We start from the raw sequence: 18,729 nt of genomic DNA, 5'->3' as shown, positions 1-18,729 counted from the left end.
TCTGAAGTCTGGATTGCCATGGATTTGTGTCCCTGTTGTGCCAGCCCCAGCCCCTCAGTGACCATGCGGGAAACCGATGCATGAAGTTCAGGAATCCAGCAAAAATAAATCACTCAAAAGAACAAAGATTCGTTTACAGGGAGATCAGATTTTCAAATCCATCTGCTATGCAGTAACATGAGTGCTAGTGCCTGCAAAAGGACGATGTCAGAGACTGAGGAGTGGGGTGAGCTTGCAGCAGTCAAGATTTATGTTAGTTTAAACTGAGGAGGCACCTCACCCTTCGAAAGCAGCAGGGGAACTGGGAGGTGACGGCGTGCATTGCAATGCGGCTCCCACATTAGCCGTGCCTCCCTTCCTAATGTTGTTGAAATATGTTAAATCCCTGAACGTGTATCTCTGAGTGTACAAAACCAAGAAATAATTTCAAGGGTGGAAGGCTGAATGGTCTTTTTGGTTTTATGCTCATGTCCCTGAGATGGATACAAGCACAGTAACCCTCGATGCATTCACTGAGCTCACACAACAGAAGCAAAGGCTTTCCAGCACACTCCTCTAGCATTTCTCATTGTGAACTGCTTCAAGCAAAGCAGCAAAAAACCAACCCCAATATCATATACATGCTACTTTGGCGTTGTAGATTTGTTTGTATAACTGGAAATGAACCTGAGGACATTCAAAAGTCAGATATTTACGAAGGGAGGAATTTGCTGTGTATTATATTCACATGTTTACTGGTATTGCACATTTTAGCCGTCTTAAAATGGTCTGATAAGTATAGCTCTTTCTTGCCATTATTTTTGGTACAATTTAACTACATTTTCCCCCCTTATTTTGTCTGCAAACATATTGCATTTCTCTTGTAGTAAAATCACTATGAATACAATGCTTCCCATGTTGCAAGGTTATTGTTGAACCATTAGAAAGTTTCCAGAAGTCTCTTTTCAGCCTGGTTCTGGTAACTCAGGCGCAACCTTTTCTTCTTTTCCTTCAGTTCATTGGTTATGTTTACAAAGGGCATGGCAGCCAGACCACTGGAAATAGAAAGTCTGCCTATGTAAAAGCACAGGGACAAATCCTGCCTCCAGCTATGTGTGCACCTGGTGAGCAGGGGAAGGGTGTGACTGTACTAACACACGTGCACACACACATGAACAAACACTGTCCTGATTCAGCCTCCCTTTGGAGGACAGAAGCTTCACTAGGGATAATCAGATGCCTAAAGCACATACCTAAGTCTGGTGATGCTGAGTGCCACCGGCATTTGTAGCCTGGTTTCTGTGGTTGTGCTCATCATCGTAGGTCACGAGGCAGCTCCGCAGGGTGGCGTTTGCACAAATATTACCGCTGGTAGCTCCTGCAAGTTGAAAGAGAACTGTTACATTCAGATTTTGCCTTTGTCTGAAAGCATCTCAGGATGCTACTGCCTAAGGTAATGCTGCTGTAAACACCATCTCAGAGGGAAACTGAGAGAGATTGGAGGAAAAAAACTCTTTATTTATTTTTTTGCTTACTTCTTGCATTTGTAGCACTTTGTTATCAGGTTAGCTCAAAGGTTTTTCCTCAATATTTCAACAAATGAGAGTAAAGCACTTCAAAACCAGAAATTATCATTGTAAAACTTCCATAAAACACCAGGGAATGTAGGAGAAAATAGATCCTGTATTGACCTATATTTACTCGGCGTGAAGTTGACCAGGCATCAAGTAGAAAGAAAGAGGAGGTATTACAAAACATATTTGGTAGTGAAATCAGTTGCATACATAAGTGTTTGCAGACTTGGGAGCTTGCATCTCAGCCTGCTGTAACTACCAAAGTGGAGGTCTTTGGCAAAACCTTAGACTGATGTAGTTTATAGTGGGAATTTGCCTTTGTTTTGGAGAACCGTGTCTAGCATTCTTCATCATCTTTTCACCACCTCTAGGGGCTTATACACAAAATTATTTTTTGATTTGGAAAACCTGGTCCTCTATTCACATATGAGTATATCAGATTTGTCTTCTACGTGGCCATGAAGAACACAGTTCTAAAATATTTTAGTCTTTTTACTTAATTTTATTAAATATGAGCAATTTCCCAAATGTGGTTTAGAATGTGTTGTGTTTTATGTACAATACCTATTCTGATATATTTTTAAAGATAAAGGAATGTATTCTGTGACCAAGCCAGTTTATTGTAAGTCAGGCCTGGATTTGCTTCATTATTATTAAAGAATCTGCATTTTTAAGTCAACTTTAGAATAACATGTTGATTCTGTAATGATGTAAGTATATGGTATTTGCCAAAAACTGTATCTCAAAAGGCTGGTTTAGGATACAGCCCAAGTCATAAGGATCTTGATAGGAGATTATTCCTTTCAATAACTTTCATAATTTAATTAGACACATATGCTGATTATGCATCTAATACTATGGAGAATGAGGTAAACGTTAAAATCCCATTATTTTAAATTAGGCAGAAGCACACCCATAACATGTAGCCAGGAAATATTTGTGCCCTTAACAATACATCTACACTGATAACAATATGTTGCTCCACACACAAAAAAAAAAAAAAGAAAAAAAAAAAGAAAAAAAGAAAAAAAATGAGTAAAAATCGGAGTGTCCTTGTACTATTGCTAAAATTCTACCATTTGTACTCCTTTGAGAGTGAGTAACCCTGCTGTGTAACATCCAGAGAGAAGGCACGTTTAACATGCCAGCAAGGACTCAGGTGAGTTTAAAGTTTAACTTTGAGTTTGGGAACGATTTCAAATGAAATGAAACAAGTAGTTTCTAGGTAATACTGAGCCAAGCTAAAAGTGATTACTTCAGCATTGTAATTTTATGTTTCACTTTCCTTTATCTACTATCTGAGAGTTTTTTAACAAAGGCAAAATTCAAAGTTAAAAATGTGGATTTTGTAAGAACACCTTCCTGATTTTGCTCGCTTTCATAGGTTTAGTTTTATCTCTAAGAAAGAACAAAAGCACCCCACCAAGAACTGGGCAGCAGGAAAGAGAGGAACAGTATGGCAAAACGGATCCAGCTCAGGAGATTCAGCTATATAATGAGTACAACAGAAGTGAGGCACTGGAAGGTGATGCTTTTTTTCCAAATTAAATGGCAGTACTCACCCTGCCAATCTGCCCAGCTGGCTTGTGAAGGGCCGGGGAAGGCTCAGGCATCGTGTGCTGCTCTTAACCCAGCTTGGTGGTACCTTCACATCTCTGCCAGTCCCTCATAGGTATGGTGACCGTGTCTGCCCTCAGTTTGGCAGGGGTGTTTTTAATAGCATGCTCATTATACAGAAATATTTTCATTTGACAGACAATTTAAATGATCCTATAAAAGCTGCAATTACCATCAGGACAAATCCAGCTCTGATTGACTCCCACATCAGCTCCCAAAGTTTGACTCCCAACTCAGATACAAGGAAGATTTCACCCTTTCTTTATTCTTTCTTACATATACTCTTCCCCTTATAGTTCTCTTATGTTAATGTACTGAAGAACATCTCAAACATCTGCTGTCTTAATCCTCCCTCAAAAACATCACTGAGAAGTGCTGTTAGCTTAATTTTACTGGCAGGGGACTGAGGAACAGAGAAAACCACTGTCTTGTATAAGGTAAGGCAGGGAGGAAACCTCTAGAGATGCAGAGGGAGAAAAGTAGGTCTAATATAGAATTATCTTTTTGAGAGTCCAAAAATCCTAAAGGAAACATTTTTTGATGCTTAAATAGGTCAGGGACATAAGCCTCATGTGAAAATCAGATTTAAAAGACAGCTTTGAAATTGGAGCCTTCAGTTATGAAGCTGAATCTGAAAACATTCATTTTGCCAGTATTGTGTTGTGTATCTATACATTAGCAACTTGTTTGTATAGCTGGCTGCTGGTTTGTGAAATCCAGGGACTTTTGTATGCAACCATTTCTTGAGAAACGAGAAAGAAATCAGAGTTATTTGGATCATCTGCCTTGGGCATCCTGGTCACCAGATAAAGGAGGTCACCTCAGTCACCTTGGTCAAGTCAGTTTGTGAAGTCAGCTGGCCACTTTGAAGCATCCGGGTCACTTCAGCCCATCCTCTGCGTCCCCTGAGAAATAAAGGATCAGTTCTGTGAAATTCTTACAAGTTCCGCAGAAAGCAATACAGGAAGACTGGCCATTTGTTGGGGGTTTTCAATTTCCTCTCGATGTGCAAGCCTCAACAGATCTTTTACATCTTAAAGTAGTTTTTATTGCTTTTCTCAGAGTTAAAGTGTATTTGGAACATTTTGCTGGTGCGTGTTAGTGCTCTTTAATGACAATAATGATGTAATAACTGTTAACGTTATCCTACAAGGCTGTGATGTGTCTCATTGCACACATCCCGTTGGCATTAATCAGGGAAGAGACCTAATCTCAACCCAAACATGTCAGGGGAGTGGCCCGGGTGGAGGTGTGGCTGGAGGTGAAAAGGAAAGGCTGCTTCTTTTTAGGAAGGAAAGGAAGGTCTCCAGCCCCTTCACCCTGCTGTGGGGTGACCTCTATGTTAGGGGTGGGTTTGCCCCTGCTCCTGGCCTCTCCCCTCACCTGGGCAAGACCCAGCTCACTTCACATGCCTTTTGAGGTGCCCAAGCTGGGGATCTTGACAGCGTAGTTTCCTTTTATAGCAAATGATAACACAAAGAAAAATGTCTGAGAAAGTAATCCAGTGCGTCTAAAATGTGAATAACTTTATTTTTCTTCATATACTACACACAAGATGCAGGACATTTAATGCTTCTTATCTGGCTCTCGGTTAAGGACCAGCAGTCATAACCCAGCCTTTCTGCCTGCATTCTGCCAGGGAAGCACTGAGGCAAATGCAAGAGATGGAATTTTCAAAACCAATTAATTTAGATTGAGTATCAGTGGAAATATTCCATCCAAGTTTTGTTATCTTCAATATTGCTCAAGAGATTTTAAGCAGGCCATTTTTGGTTTGAGGGAGAAAGCAGACAAAATCCACAGATGAAAACATAGAAAACCAACCCTTATACAGCTCCTACATTTCTCGTAAATTTCTTGTCTCATGGCTGCTGATGTTTTCCCTCATTATGAAAGGTAACATTAGACCTCACTGTAGTGTTCTCTCTCTTTTTCTTTTTAAGATTAAAGATGCAGAAAAGTATACAGGGTTAATTTCACTAGTTGTAATAGTTAATGGTTTCATTAAAGTTTCATTAAAAGCATGGTTAATGAGATACATTTGGACTACCGATCTACTTCTGCCCAAGTAGTTTTGGAGATAGTTCTTAAGTGGACATCAAGAGATGACAGATTTTGGCTCATGGACCACTTTATTTCCCTCCTTCTCTTCATATCTTGGCAGTTCCAGTAGTCTAATCATCATTTACTTTACATGGTGCAGGTTGCCATTTTTAAATTTGAAAGTTTCCAGGAACGGGTTTCCTTACCAAACTTTGCTGTTTTGTTTCGTTTTGTTTTTTTTCACTGGCTTGAGTGCAAACCTCACATGCCCCTTTCCTGGATAGGAAGCAGCCTCCGTGCCTTTTGCAGGGATTCAGAGCCAGTTCTGCCTGTCCTGATATCCCTGCCTGGTCTTGGAGTTGAGCACCACTGCTCTGAATGCCTGTGTCAGGTTTGAAAGGCTACAGAGATTTCTCTTAGACTGAACCCATGAGCATCTGGAGGCAGGTCTGAGGTGGTGGTCTGCCTTGGGCTTGCAGCAGGACACAGGTGACAGAGGAAGGCTGAAAGATGGGTCTTAACCCAGTTTAATCCAAGCTGCTGGAGATGGGACATGTCCATAGAGAAGCTGAAAGGCTGACTTGGACAGAGGGTTGAAGTATGTCTTGTGGTTGATGAGACTCATTTTAGATGTCTGAATGTTTCCTGAACTGGCTTACACCTCCATGCAGTGTGGCCTGAGCACCCAGCTCCCATGCAGACACCTGCAAGTAGGCACCTCCAGGCAGGTGCCTTCAACACTGAGCTGAGGTCTAGTCTGGAACAGCAAGAGAGTGGGAACCATGGCTGAGATGTTATGTGTGAGGGAGATTACCCTGAGAGAGAGACCGGAGGAGGGGAATAAGAGAGAGAGCCATGTGGAGAGCTGGAAAAGGAAAGAGAAGATCCCACTGAGGAGTGGTGGTGAGAGAAGGAAGAGGTACTATCACAGGTGTGAGTTTTCAAGAAGAGGACTGTGGCTGCCATGGAGCCTAGCTGGTCATTTTGGAAGGAGCTGACAGATTGAGCTAGCAGACAGTGTGGCTCTTGCTCTGAAAGGTGGTGAGGAAATCCCAGCACCAGTTCTGCTGAGAAAAGCCCCATTTGAGTATTCAAGGCCTTATATCCCTGGCATTTATTGAAGGGCTTGTGAGAATAAGGGAGGAAAGCTCACGTTGGATGTGGAAAAGTTTAGAATTTATATACTGTGTTTAAATAAGCTTACATTAATTAATCATCGTCTTGGGAATCTGACAGACCCTGACGGATGTGATCTATCCAATTGCATTAATCTTTTCAATGTGACGGCAACTCTGCGTGGGCCACCCGGCTCCGCCTTGGCAGAGGGCCAGCAGCCAGGGTGATGGCCACAACCCCAGCCCTGGGGACAGGGCAAAACAGCCCCCAAGTAACCCCAGAGCGGGTGCAAAGGCAACCGCAGCCAGGGAATTCCAATGAAACCACTTGTTAAAGTCTGCATGACCTTTTCCTTCATTTGCAATAGGGACGTTGTGTTTCCTGGGTAAGACTGGAATAGGACAAGGGTATCTCTCTCTTTAGATATTCTTAGTAGTTCTGCATTCTTAGCATTTATTAAAAAAATAATGCAGATATATTTTCGTGAACGTGGGGACATATTTTGTATTCCTCTTTCTAAATAGGGAGCTTTTTATTAGAGATCTGATACAAGCTAACATATGTCTAACATTCAGTATTTTTGCTAAATAACAAAGTCAAGGCTTTCTAAATAAATCTGAAATAGGGAGAAATTGTCATTAATTTTTCATTTTACTTTTCTGCTGTAAATGAAAGTAGTTTTTGAGGACTGGTTGATTTCAGGGTGTGATGTTCTGATTTCTCTGCAGGATATGATCATGCCCAAATTCAGCATCCTTCAAAAGCCTCCACAGGCACCCGAGCTCTGAACAGCCAGGAGTGTGACAGATGCTTCGCAGGAAGCCAGCTCCCATTTTCATACAACCGCTTCTGCTTTTTCTTAGGAAAATACTTTTTCATTGACATGTTTTGGAGATGAGGGAGATGTTTCAAATACCTCCCCAGATTTTTCAAAACTGGGGTGATAAGTATCATGATGACATTAGGATATTTTAAAAGAAAATTAATGCTTCAGGGTGCGGTAGTAAGAAAACTATGACACTGCCACCTCGTGGATTCCTAGTTAATATATAGATCATATTTTACCATCATTATTTGCACAGTGGCATAAACGTGTGTCACACTTCATGGCTAAGTAATATCTCATTTCTTACCCACAGAATTTTGAAATATAAAATCCATATTTTTGTAAATATTTAAGGTTTTAGTGATATAGATGAGCATCTTACTGCGATTTCTGTAAGTAACTACACAAATTCAGTTCCTAACACTTCCCTTCTGTTTGAAAGTCAGGAGGCATATTCTCACATAAACTGTGCTTCAAAAGCAGTATTTGTCTAAATTTGCCACTTACACAGTTCCTATATAGTATCCACAAAAGCTAATGTTATATTGAGATGCAGCAATGCTTGCTAATCGTGCCTGGGATTAAATTATTCTAAAAATTGTTGAAGGCTGCCTAATATAAGGAATAATAGACTTGCCCATGTGTAATTTTTCATTGTAATATAAACTGAATTTTATAATTCACCTCTGAGAAAGTCTGGAATATGTGCATCTCAAGAATCCTTTCTCCTCTGGTATTCTGGTATATAAATAATCTGGACAGAGAAATGTTCTGTTCTGATGGACTAAATGAATCACGAAGAAGGGAAAAAAAAAACAGTGGAATCTCCTTTTTTCCTGAAGGATCTGAACCATTCTTCCAGCACGCCATCAGTTACTGCCTAATGAATCATGGCATGAGAAGAAAAAATATCCACATTATGGCGATTTCCATGTTGTCTTTGCTTTTTGAGTTTACCAGGAATGGCACCAGGATGCCCAAATCCCATACATGTGGGAGCAGATGTCTGAAGCAGAGCTGCTTGTAAAACATTGCTGCAGCTTGATGTGTGGCATGAATCTGTTCTGAGACCAAACTATTGGCAGCTGTAATAAACCAGTGATATCAATATTTGTATCAAGACAGCTCTTCCCTGTAGGGGAATGAAAAATAGCACTTCTGCATATTTAAAAGACAGCTATGAAGACATTTGTGAAAGAAAAGCTGTTGTGCTGTACAAAGACAAAGCAGAAGCTAGGGGAAGGGTCTTGAATCCCTTAAATAAACAATGCCTGAAGACTGCTTTAGTAGAAAAATGGGAAAACAGACCCTATAACTGGCATAAGCTCCATTATGGTTCATATTTAAGGCTAGACAGTGATTCATACTGTTTCACTAGACTCAGCATGCTGCAAAAGGCTCTTGAAATAATTAACACTTAGAATTAAACTACTTAGATTTCACATCATCAAACATTTAACTTTCTGTAATTCCCTCTGCAGCTGTGATTTATTTGCATTTACTATTTTCTCTATTTACCACTTCTCAGTTGCTTTTAAAGTTGCTCCTACTTCCTTCTTCTGTAAGTCTGAACACTGGCTTATTGTTTTGGTTTTAGCTCTTGCATCTTACTCATACTCATGCTTTGCCGGCTAGTCAAAAAAAATGCATTGCATCAAACATGGTTCTCAAATTGCTGAAAGGAGTTGTCTGTTTATTTATTTTAATCATTGCTTTTGCCTTACTTGTTATTCATAAGATGCTTACTCATTACTGCAATTTGATTGTTTAATATTGGCAAGAATATCACTAAATATATTTTTTCCATTTCTCTCACCAAAAAATATTCATTTTGTTTTGGTTAGGTTTAAGAAAGAACACATGTGAAGAGGAAGTCTCATTATATCCAAAAGCTTGTATCAAGAAATATAGATCAGAGTCCTCAAAATGACAAAGTCAGTGAATTTGTGGAGACAAAAGGCCTGATAGATAACTGAAGAAGAATAGACCTGGGAAATATTAGAAGATTCACTAGCTTTGACAAAATGCTCTTTGAAGGTATGGTTACACTGGGAAACTTCAGAAAACATTTATAGCCATAGCAACAAAGCAGAGGTCCAGGGAGAGACACCAACTATATAAGTATATAAAAATTGTTATATTGGATCAGGACAAAAGTCCCCAAAAAACTGTCAAGCTTCTGACAGTCACCTACAGTGTATGTTTCAGGAAGAAGCACAAGAACAAGGAAAACATGCAGGGAGGTTTTCCCCAGTTTTCTTGACCATTTTCCAACACTCTGTGGCTGGAAGACTTCCTGAGCCAGCTGCTGATTCCTCAGGCTTTTGTTTTCTTGCTCTTGATGGACATTTCTTCCATCAATTTTTCCTGACACATTTGGTACTTGTATATACTTTTGGCCTTCAGTGTTTTCTGTCAATGAGTTCCACCATTTAACAAGAATATGTGTGGAAAAAACCTCCAGTGCTTCCTCCTGTATGTTTTAAACCTGCTGTGGAAAAAACCTCCAACACTTCCTCCTGTATGTTTTAAACCTGCTGTCTTTCAATTTTATTTGGGCTCTTCACCTGTGTTTTTGGAAATACAGAACATTTTTTTTTCTCTGTCATACTTCAATTTCTTTGTACCTCCTACATTTTCCCCTCATTGCCACTCTTCCAAGCTGGCAAATCCTAACCAACTCAGCCTCTTTTTGAACATAACCCTTGTCGCTATATCCAAAATTTTTTCTAGTTCCATCATGTTTTAATGTCAGTCCCAGAAGTCCATGAAAACAATTCTTTTCTGAACTAATAAACTTTCCTTAATAGTATTAAAACATTTCAGATTTTGAGAATATACAGATTTCTTATGGAGTATGTTTTCATTCACATTTAGTCTGAGAGTTCATGGCCTGGGTCTCAAAAGACAAATTAATGCAAGCTGGGTGTGAACTGTACACCCACATGTACACAGTTGTTTCTTTGTTGTTTATACAATATATTGCATGTATCTGGCTGTGTAATTCCTAGTCCTTGTGCTTTCTCAGTCAATTTGGGGAGAATCTGTTTATCCCTCAAGGGAAATTATGGGAAAGTACTGGCAGGCTATCAGCTTTCAGCTGGGTTAGTCAGCATCCTCACTGCAAAATAGCAGGTAAAAAAAAAAAATTGGTCTACTTGTCAGTCTGCAGTGAGATAATTTAATTATTCTCAAGGTACTTCCAAAGGAGAGTAAATTTTTTTTGTTTGTGTGTGTAGGTGGACTTAAGGGTTAAAATTTGAATAAGAGCTTTGGTTTATACTGCTGTGTCTTCATAGGCTATTTTGGTGAAGATTTTTACTAACCATTCAAAACCACTGCTATTACTATCCTTCCTGTGCTCGGTATTCGAAATAGTTATAGTGAGAAGATGGCCCACAGCGTGCTTGGATTAAAACCTGGAGTAAAGGCAAAAGGTGTTGATCAACACATCTGTACAGAGCAAGGGCTTTGGAAGGGACCAGGTGCTTGGATCTGCCTCCTGTTTATACCCACCAGAGCTGTTAAGCTGACATAGACCCCTGGATTTCGTTGATGAGCTGCTTTTCACAGACCTCATCACCTCAGAATTCAAAACATAAAGCTCAGGCTCCTGTAATTGCTGAAAATGAGATTCACCGCACCTAATTTCAAGAGTGCGAAAGCCTGGTATGTAATGTAAACTAGTCAAATCCTGTCTGTAGTCAATGAAGAGAGATGGATCCATCTGGAGAGCAACCATTCTGCCTACTTTTGACTTCACTTTTAGCATGCTCTCAGCAGCTCAGACAACAACTGGACAGCTGCCTTAGAAAGTTAGTGTTGGTGCTGATTCCCATCCTGAGACCCATCATAGACTAATACTCAAATGGAAAACAAACTTACTTGAAAAGGGACAATTCCACAGCATATGAGATACCCAAGGGAAAACCTGAGACATAACCTGGCTGATCCCGTGATTCTCCTCAAGAGAGATGGAGTCAGCTCGTAATGCACTCCTCACTCAAAGTGTGAAGTCAAGGAGTGGCAGAATGATCATAACTCAAAGTCTTAAAAAAAGACCCAACTCAGGAAAATGTAAATTAAAAAGATAGGTCAGCAACGATTCTCAGAGAACAGATATCAGACATGGTACATAGCTTTCTGGAAAGTGATGGAACAACTTATCCTTGGTGCCATCTCAAGGCATATCAAGGAGAGGAGGGTCATTAGAGGCAGTCAACATGGCTTCACCAAGGGGAAGTCGTGCTTGACCAACCTCATAGCCTTTTATAAGGACATAATGAGGTGGATAGATGATGACAGAGCAGTGGATGTGGTCTGTCTTGACTTTAGTAAAGCATTTGACACTGTCTCCCACAGCATCCTTACAGCTGAACTGAGGAAGTGTGGTTTGGATGATTGGGTACTGTGAACTGGCTGAAGGAAAGAAGCCAGAGAGTCGTGGTCAATGGGGCAGAGTCCAGTTGGAGGCCTGTATCTAGTGGAGTGCCTCAGGGGTCAGTACTGGGATCAGTATTATTCAATATATTAATCAATGACTTGGATGAGGGAATAGAGTGTACTATCAGGAAGTTTGTTGATGACATGAAGCTGGGAGGAGTGGCTGACACACCAGAAGGCTGTGCTGCCATCCAGCGAGACCTGGACAGGCTGGAGCGTTGGACGGGGAAAAATTTAATGAAATATAACAAGGGCAAGTCTAGAGCCTTACATCTGGACAGGAACAACCCCAGGTTCCAGTGTAGGTTGGGGAAGGACCTATTAGAGAGCAGCATAGGGGAAAGGGACCTGGGGCTCCTGGTGGACAGCAGGACGACCATGAGCCAGCACTGTGCCCTTGTGGCTAAGAAGGCCAATGGCATCCTGGGGTGTATTAGAAGGGGAAGTTAGTAGGTCAAGAGAGGTTCTCCTTCCCCTCTGCTCTACCCTGGTGAGACCACACCTGAAATATTGTGTCCAGTTCTGGGCCCCTCAGTTCAAGAATGACAGGGAACTGCTGGAGAGAGTCCAGTGCAGGGCAACAAAGATGATTAAGGGAGTGGAACATCTCCTTTATGAAGAAAAGCTGAGGGAGCTGGGACTCTTTAGCTTGGAGGAGACTGAGGGGTGACCTTATTAATGCTTACAAATATATTAAGGGTGAGTGTCATGAGGATGGAGCCAGGGTCTTCTCGGTGACAACCAGTGGTAGGATAAGGGGTAATGGGTTCAAACTGGAACACAAGAGGTTCCTCTTAAATTTGAGAAGAAACTTCTCAGTGAGGGTGACAGAACACTGGAACAGGCTGCCCAGGGGGTTTGTGGAGTCTCCTACTCTGGAGACATTCAAAACCCACCTGGGCGCCTTCCTGTGTAACCTCAACTAGGTGTTCCTGCTCCAGCAGGAGGATTGGACTAGATGATCTTTCAAGGTCCCTTCCAATAACATTCTGTGATTCTGTGTCTTGCGGCTTCAGCTTTTCTTTGGCGTTTTTCAGAATCGGTATGTATTTACTTCCTGGCAGCTCTGCAAGTGGATGTGTGGATCTCTGCTCTGGGTGGCTGAGTTCAGAGGCAGGATGAAGTGAGGTGCCACTAGCAGCATCCTCAGAAGGCTTCAAGTATTCATCCTCATCACTTCCCCCGGGGACACACTTTACCTCTCAACAAGCAGGTTTGGTCCAGGGTGCTTGGAGACTGCATGGCTGTGCTGCAAGGCTTCACGATAAATAAAACAGCCTTTGTGGGGCTAATTTCTCCTTAGGCCAGGGGCTGTCTCAGGGCTGACTCCCAGCACTGCAGGTTACAAACACACTGGTTAATTCAATGCTTCATATCAACTGAAGAAATGAGCATAATGTTTCAGAAAGTGGGAACATGCTATAAAGTCTGTTTGGAGCCAGGATGACACCATAAATTCCAGAAAGAAGCTTACAGAGCAAAAAATAGAGAAAGAAGCTAAGAAAATAAATAAAATACTGTAGGCAAAAGTGAAAGCCCAACCAAACTGTAATAACTACAAGAATATTTTGAATCTTACATCTGTAATTAAGTATTTGAAGAGGCACAATATTTTTTATGAAAGCAGTAAGGACTTATAAGATGAGGCAACCATAAAAATAGTTTGTTGCAGACTTTGATAACAAATACAATTTTTCATGGCCAATAGCTAGGCTTTAAACAGTACTTTTGAGAAATCAGAGAGCTGGAAATAATTTTGGAAGTGCATTAGAGATTTCATAATCTTGCTTCATGGAAGTCAGAAGTATGGTTTTTGTTATACATTGCAATACTTCAGTTTAGAAATGAAGGTTTGGAAATTTGAATAAACAGAGTATTTTTTAAAAGTGAGTTTTGAGGAATGATTTAGAAGTTTTTGTGATTTGCCTGTAAAAAATAACTGTTTTCCAGAGGAAAACATACTGTCTGCCAAGTAAACTTTTCTGATTTCCTAAAAAGACTACTGTTTTCTGCAAGAATAATGCAAATGTGAGAAGGATGGATACTTTGAGCTTATCAGTGCTCATTTTTTTAATTAGCTTAAGTATTAGCTGATTTTTTATTACTTGAAATAAACAAGGAGACTTGACTGTCATCTCGAGTCTAATCTTGCCATTTTGATGTTCTGTTTTAGAAAGAAGTTCCAAGTAATAATTACGCATTTATAACTGACATCTTCCATGATACATTCTAACTTGTGCTCCAGAAAACACAGGAAAACATGTGCAGAATAAAATGATGCTGTATGAGTTGTAACTGGTTTATACAATCAGATAGAAGTACCTGCAGGTCTTCTCTTTCAAGACACTTGCATGAAGAGCCACCACTATGCTCACTACTAAATCTAATCTTTATCACAGGAATGACATACCGTTTCAAAAATAATCTCTTTTTTTAATGAGTTCCTCTGAAATACCATCAAGAGACCTGTACACAGGTATTCCATAAAAAGGTTCATAGAAGTTGTTGTAAGACACTGTTTGGGACTAGAGGGATTGTCATCAGCACATTTACATGCCAGTGTCTCTTCATTTGAAATTACCTTTATGCTTCCTATAAATATATCCAAAATGTATATACTTATACACACTTATTTTTTTCTGATGAAGGGAATGGTATTCAGTAAATGGCTGCTTAAGTAATTTAGCTTTGTTCGAATGTGAAGACAGGAGAACCTCATGTTATGTAGGTACATAATCTAATCCTACCATTATTATTTATTGACTTTCTGTATAGCTAAAGTTCTGATAATATTTCAGCTCAAAGGATGCAATTAAGCTCATGGATAAGGCTTTGCTACTGGTTACCCTGTCTCGCTTTTCACAAAAGCTCTTTTTACTTTAAAAAATACAGGAGATAAACAAAAATTATTTCAGGCAGTCATAGCATAAGTTTAGAGATTTGAGTTATTTATAGTCTTAAAACAGGGAGGGTTTGTTTGAAGTTTTACTCCCTGAAGCAATGTCACTGTAAGTATGAATTTTTCTTTTTTTTTTGAAGAACATAATTGCATTCTCCCTAACACTGCTGCACCAATGAACTGTGATGCTCTGACAGAGAAACTTTTTCTCAGAGAAAAAGGATGGCTGGTCTGGAACTGCTCAAGGGAAATGTGAGAAGGTACAAGGTGTGACAGTGTTCCAGTGGTCTGAATATGTTCACTTGGAACTGGGCTAAGACTCTTGAAATGGTTTCAGGAGACAGCAATTGATGGATGGTTATACCCAGGACTGAACCTCTGCTTCATCTTTTACACAACACAACTTAATGATCAGTGTTCTCGGCAACAAGGAACTGCCCTTCTTGTAATGAGCTTCATTATGAACTGTAAAATTGCCAGGAGCCTTAAGCATTTTGACTTGTTATAGTCCATGCCTTCTTAGCTCTGTTGTTGTCAGTACTCAGCATAACTAAGATAAAACTGGCTTGGAAACATCTCTCAGGACTGGAAACACTCACAGTGATTATAGTGGAGATGTATCCTAGGATTATGGCAGCACCAAGACATTCAGAAGTCAAATCTTCTCCTTTCTCAGGATGTTTTTTTAGTTTTATCACATATACAATGACTCTTAGGAGGACAGCACAGTTTGATTTTGCCTTGTGACAGTAAAAATATGCATTCCTCTGTCATATCGATCTTACCATGATCGTCTGTTCTTGTTGGTATAGCTCTGCTTTGGATAATTCTCAAGAGAAAGGGCAAGACATCAACCAATCATATCATCAGAAGGAGATGGATTGCAGATAATCCTTCTGAGATGCTCGGCACAGGAGTAGGCAGAGACCTAGCCGGTACTGTAGGACCACTATCCAGATTATCCCCTGTAGAGCCACTTTCCAGATTGTCCCATCCATGGCTGCCAGGCTTCTTGCCTGCCCCTCTGGACTTCTGCAAGGCACCCAAGGCTGAGTTACAAGCCAGACACACTCATTGCTTCCCTGCTTTCTGGGAGTAGGGGATGGAGGGTGCAGATAATGGGGTCATCGTACCCCCTCTTCAGAAGTGTTCAGCACCCTGGTTAGGGGTGTTACCACTGGTACATCTCCATGCACAGGGGAGGCAGAAATCAGTTGACTGTCTTTTTTTGAGATGGTTTGGCTTTTCTACTATAACCCCTACCTAAATGCACATGAGTGGCAGTATTTTTTTTTTTTTTTTTTTTTTTTTGGTAGGATGTACATTATATACAGAAGGTGTTAGCTTGATTTCAAACAGAAATGAAAAAGCAAATTGTACTGCTATAGATCTCACTATTTATGTGACAAAACCACCCCAAATACATTGAAATGAAATCAAATGGAAGACTGCAGATGTTCAACAGCATGTAGAAAAACTATAGAGTACTTTGAGTTTACATTCTGAAGCTGGGAGTCAGCCTGAAGACCGATAAAACAAGACCATGACATATTCCTATTGATTCCAGTCAAGGCAATTTCTTCTGCCTTTCCATAGTCTATTTTAAAATGTACCTTTATTTTTTTTCTGTAGCGCCAGCTTTATTCAAATGTAGATCTGTTGACTTTAACAGAGTTCTGATATTTATCTCATTTCCTCAGTGTATTTCCCAGTCTTACGCATGACTTTTCTCTCCTGAAAAACCAAAGGAGGAAAAACCCACCAAGGTTTACTATGCTCAAACTGAATCTCAGCGCCCGCAAATTGTTGAAGGCTGAGGGGCTATTACTGGGTGCTAACCCTATTTCAACACCCTTTCAAAAGCCTCTGATGTTAGCTTGTTGTCAGATAGGTACTGAGACGGATGGACCTATCTGTCTAACATGGTACAGCCTTTATTGTATTCTTCTGATTGCTACTCTACTGTTAAATTATTTCAATCCTCTCTTAGGGAGACTAATCTAATTAAGCTATTTTTAGAGTTTGAAAATACTAACATGGATAACAAAGCCCAGAATAATTAATAATTATGGGGTTTTTATCTATTAAAAGACCAATGACCAAAATAGAAAAAAACCCACCAAGCTCCCTTCCTCCTTACTCTGCAATGATAAATAGCTAAACACAAGAAAGAGAAATGGTCAGTCTTTTTACATGTGACAAGAGAGTTCCTACTGGATTTATCTCAGCAATACTCCTTTGACGAGCCAGAAATCACAGAAGCATCCTAGGGAAGAATTTTTGTTTCTAGAGGGAATGGTTAACGTCACTGGGAAAACAAAGAAGAAAGCTTGTACTCATGTTGCTGCTACTAGAGCCTCAGATTAACATTTGGGGCTTTAATTTGAGCAGTATCAAATATCATAGTGCTTAGAAGCAGAAGTACAAATATTTGCACCTAGAATTAAGGCTTTTATTCTTTTACTAAAGTGTATGCACTTGTACATTTTAAAATATAGAATCGCATGTGAGACAAACCTGGCAGCCTGGGGCGCTAAAAGATAGGAAGGTACCATGTCTGGGGTACTGCTCTATGGGCTGGGAGCCTGGAAACCTTGGCTAAGTTGGGAGCTGGGCTCTGCCTACTGTGAGTATTTTATGCATGTGATCAGGTGCATCCTCAGCTGGGAAGAACTGAGAGTACCTTTATTTAGATGACCCAGCAGGGTGGTTCGTAGAGTTGGAGGGTCAGAGGTGGACACTGCTGGGGACAACACTGGTGGCACTGGACCATTGACCTGGCTGCACATGGCTTTCTTGCAGCTTTTACTTCAGTTGGCAGGAAAGTACCTCTACCATCCCAAATAGGTGCAAAGACTTAATCAGGACATCAATCAGTATACCAGCATCTTCACCACAATGTGGATTCTTTGGGATTAAATTCATTCCTAGTTATCAAGTCAGTTTTCAAAGGATGGGCAAAGACCACAATATTGTGATGCTAGGTGTGGAATTACTAGGATTTAAAAGAAAGATGTGTGCTCCAACAGTTCAGTGTTGCCAAAATACCGGTGGTTCTGGTATACTCATCTGCAGAAAGGCAGAACTTTGTGTGTGTATCTCTAAGTGTTAAATGGAGATTTGAAGGACATTAATTTGGGACTTCAGGAGTCAGTTAGGAAACTCAGTCACTGTTGTGAAGATAGTAATTGGAGGCTGAGAACTTTCCCACACAGCAGAAGTCAGATTTTGCACCCATTTCCTTGGAGTGTGTGCACTCCTGTTTCACAAAATGCAAAGCATCCTCACAATTGCACCCATTCAGTTGTGGGCACCAAATGATAAAGAGTAGCTATCTGACAGTCTGCTTGGCCTTTAGCTATTTTTTTAAGCCTACAAGGCAAATTTGGCCAGCACACTGGGAGAGCAGCAACACCCAAGTATACAGCCTGATTCAGAGTTTCTTTCCTTTGGATAAATGAAATATGCATAGGAGGGACTCGGCAGCCCTCAGTTTGGAGAGCACAGGATTCACAAACAGCATCTTACTGCACAAACACACTGTGCTGGTAAGGAAGGCTTTTTTTTTCCCCCCTTTTTTCATCCAAGACATAATGATCTTTCCCAAAGCATGATGTTTGTTCACCCTTTCTGAGCTGGCAATGCTGGCACTCCCGGTTTCCAAAGCTGTTCCAAGGAATAGCTCTCTCATCATCCTGATGGCTGTGGCCTCTCCCAAACCCCACAGATTATCCAGGGTACACAGCACAACAAGGTCTCCCAGGGAACACAGCACAGCATACTGCAAACTGCCCCCTGTCACCAGCAGCCCAGGCTGAGGTTACTTCTGCAGAACAATAGGCTGAGCTGTATGTCACTGTCAGCATGGTGACAAATGGTGGCCCACTGAGGCTCTGAGACGTATGTAACTTGGCTGGCAATCAATGGCAAAGGTCACGAGTTGTCGTCTTGCATCTTAAAGCTCTATGAGACGGTTTTGTGCCATATTAGTCTCTGTGTATTAAGTTTCAGCAAAGAGGGGGCGGGGGACGAGGAAAGAGATTTTTATCTGGCGTTAGGTGATGTTAAATGTTCTGAATAATTAGATAAGATTGTGTGTGTCAAACTCCGTAAAAAACAGATCATGCTCACCGATAAGGTGTCTCTGATTCCCTCTGCCTTCCTGCCCTCCAGTACATACATACATGCATGCATGCACACACATGTACTTTTCAAGTAGTTTCAGGGCTCAT

The 18,729-nt window shown here is 40.7% G+C and overlaps 1 long non-coding RNA gene across 1 annotated transcript in view; it reads left to right on the top strand.

Moving 5' to 3' along the window:
* Window positions 1–18,729, top strand: part of LOC135578217 (uncharacterized) — a 36,719-nt gene that overhangs the window by 368 nt on the left and 17,622 nt on the right. The gene's annotated exons all lie outside the window — the stretch shown is intronic.

The sequence above is a fragment of the Columba livia genome, chromosome 1, assembly GCF_036013475.1.
Source record: "Columba livia isolate bColLiv1 breed racing homer chromosome 1, bColLiv1.pat.W.v2, whole genome shotgun sequence".
Taxonomy (NCBI): domain Eukaryota; kingdom Metazoa; phylum Chordata; class Aves; order Columbiformes; family Columbidae; genus Columba; species Columba livia.
Note: the sequence above shows the minus strand (reverse complement) of the source record. Positions and strands in the feature narration are given on the sequence as shown.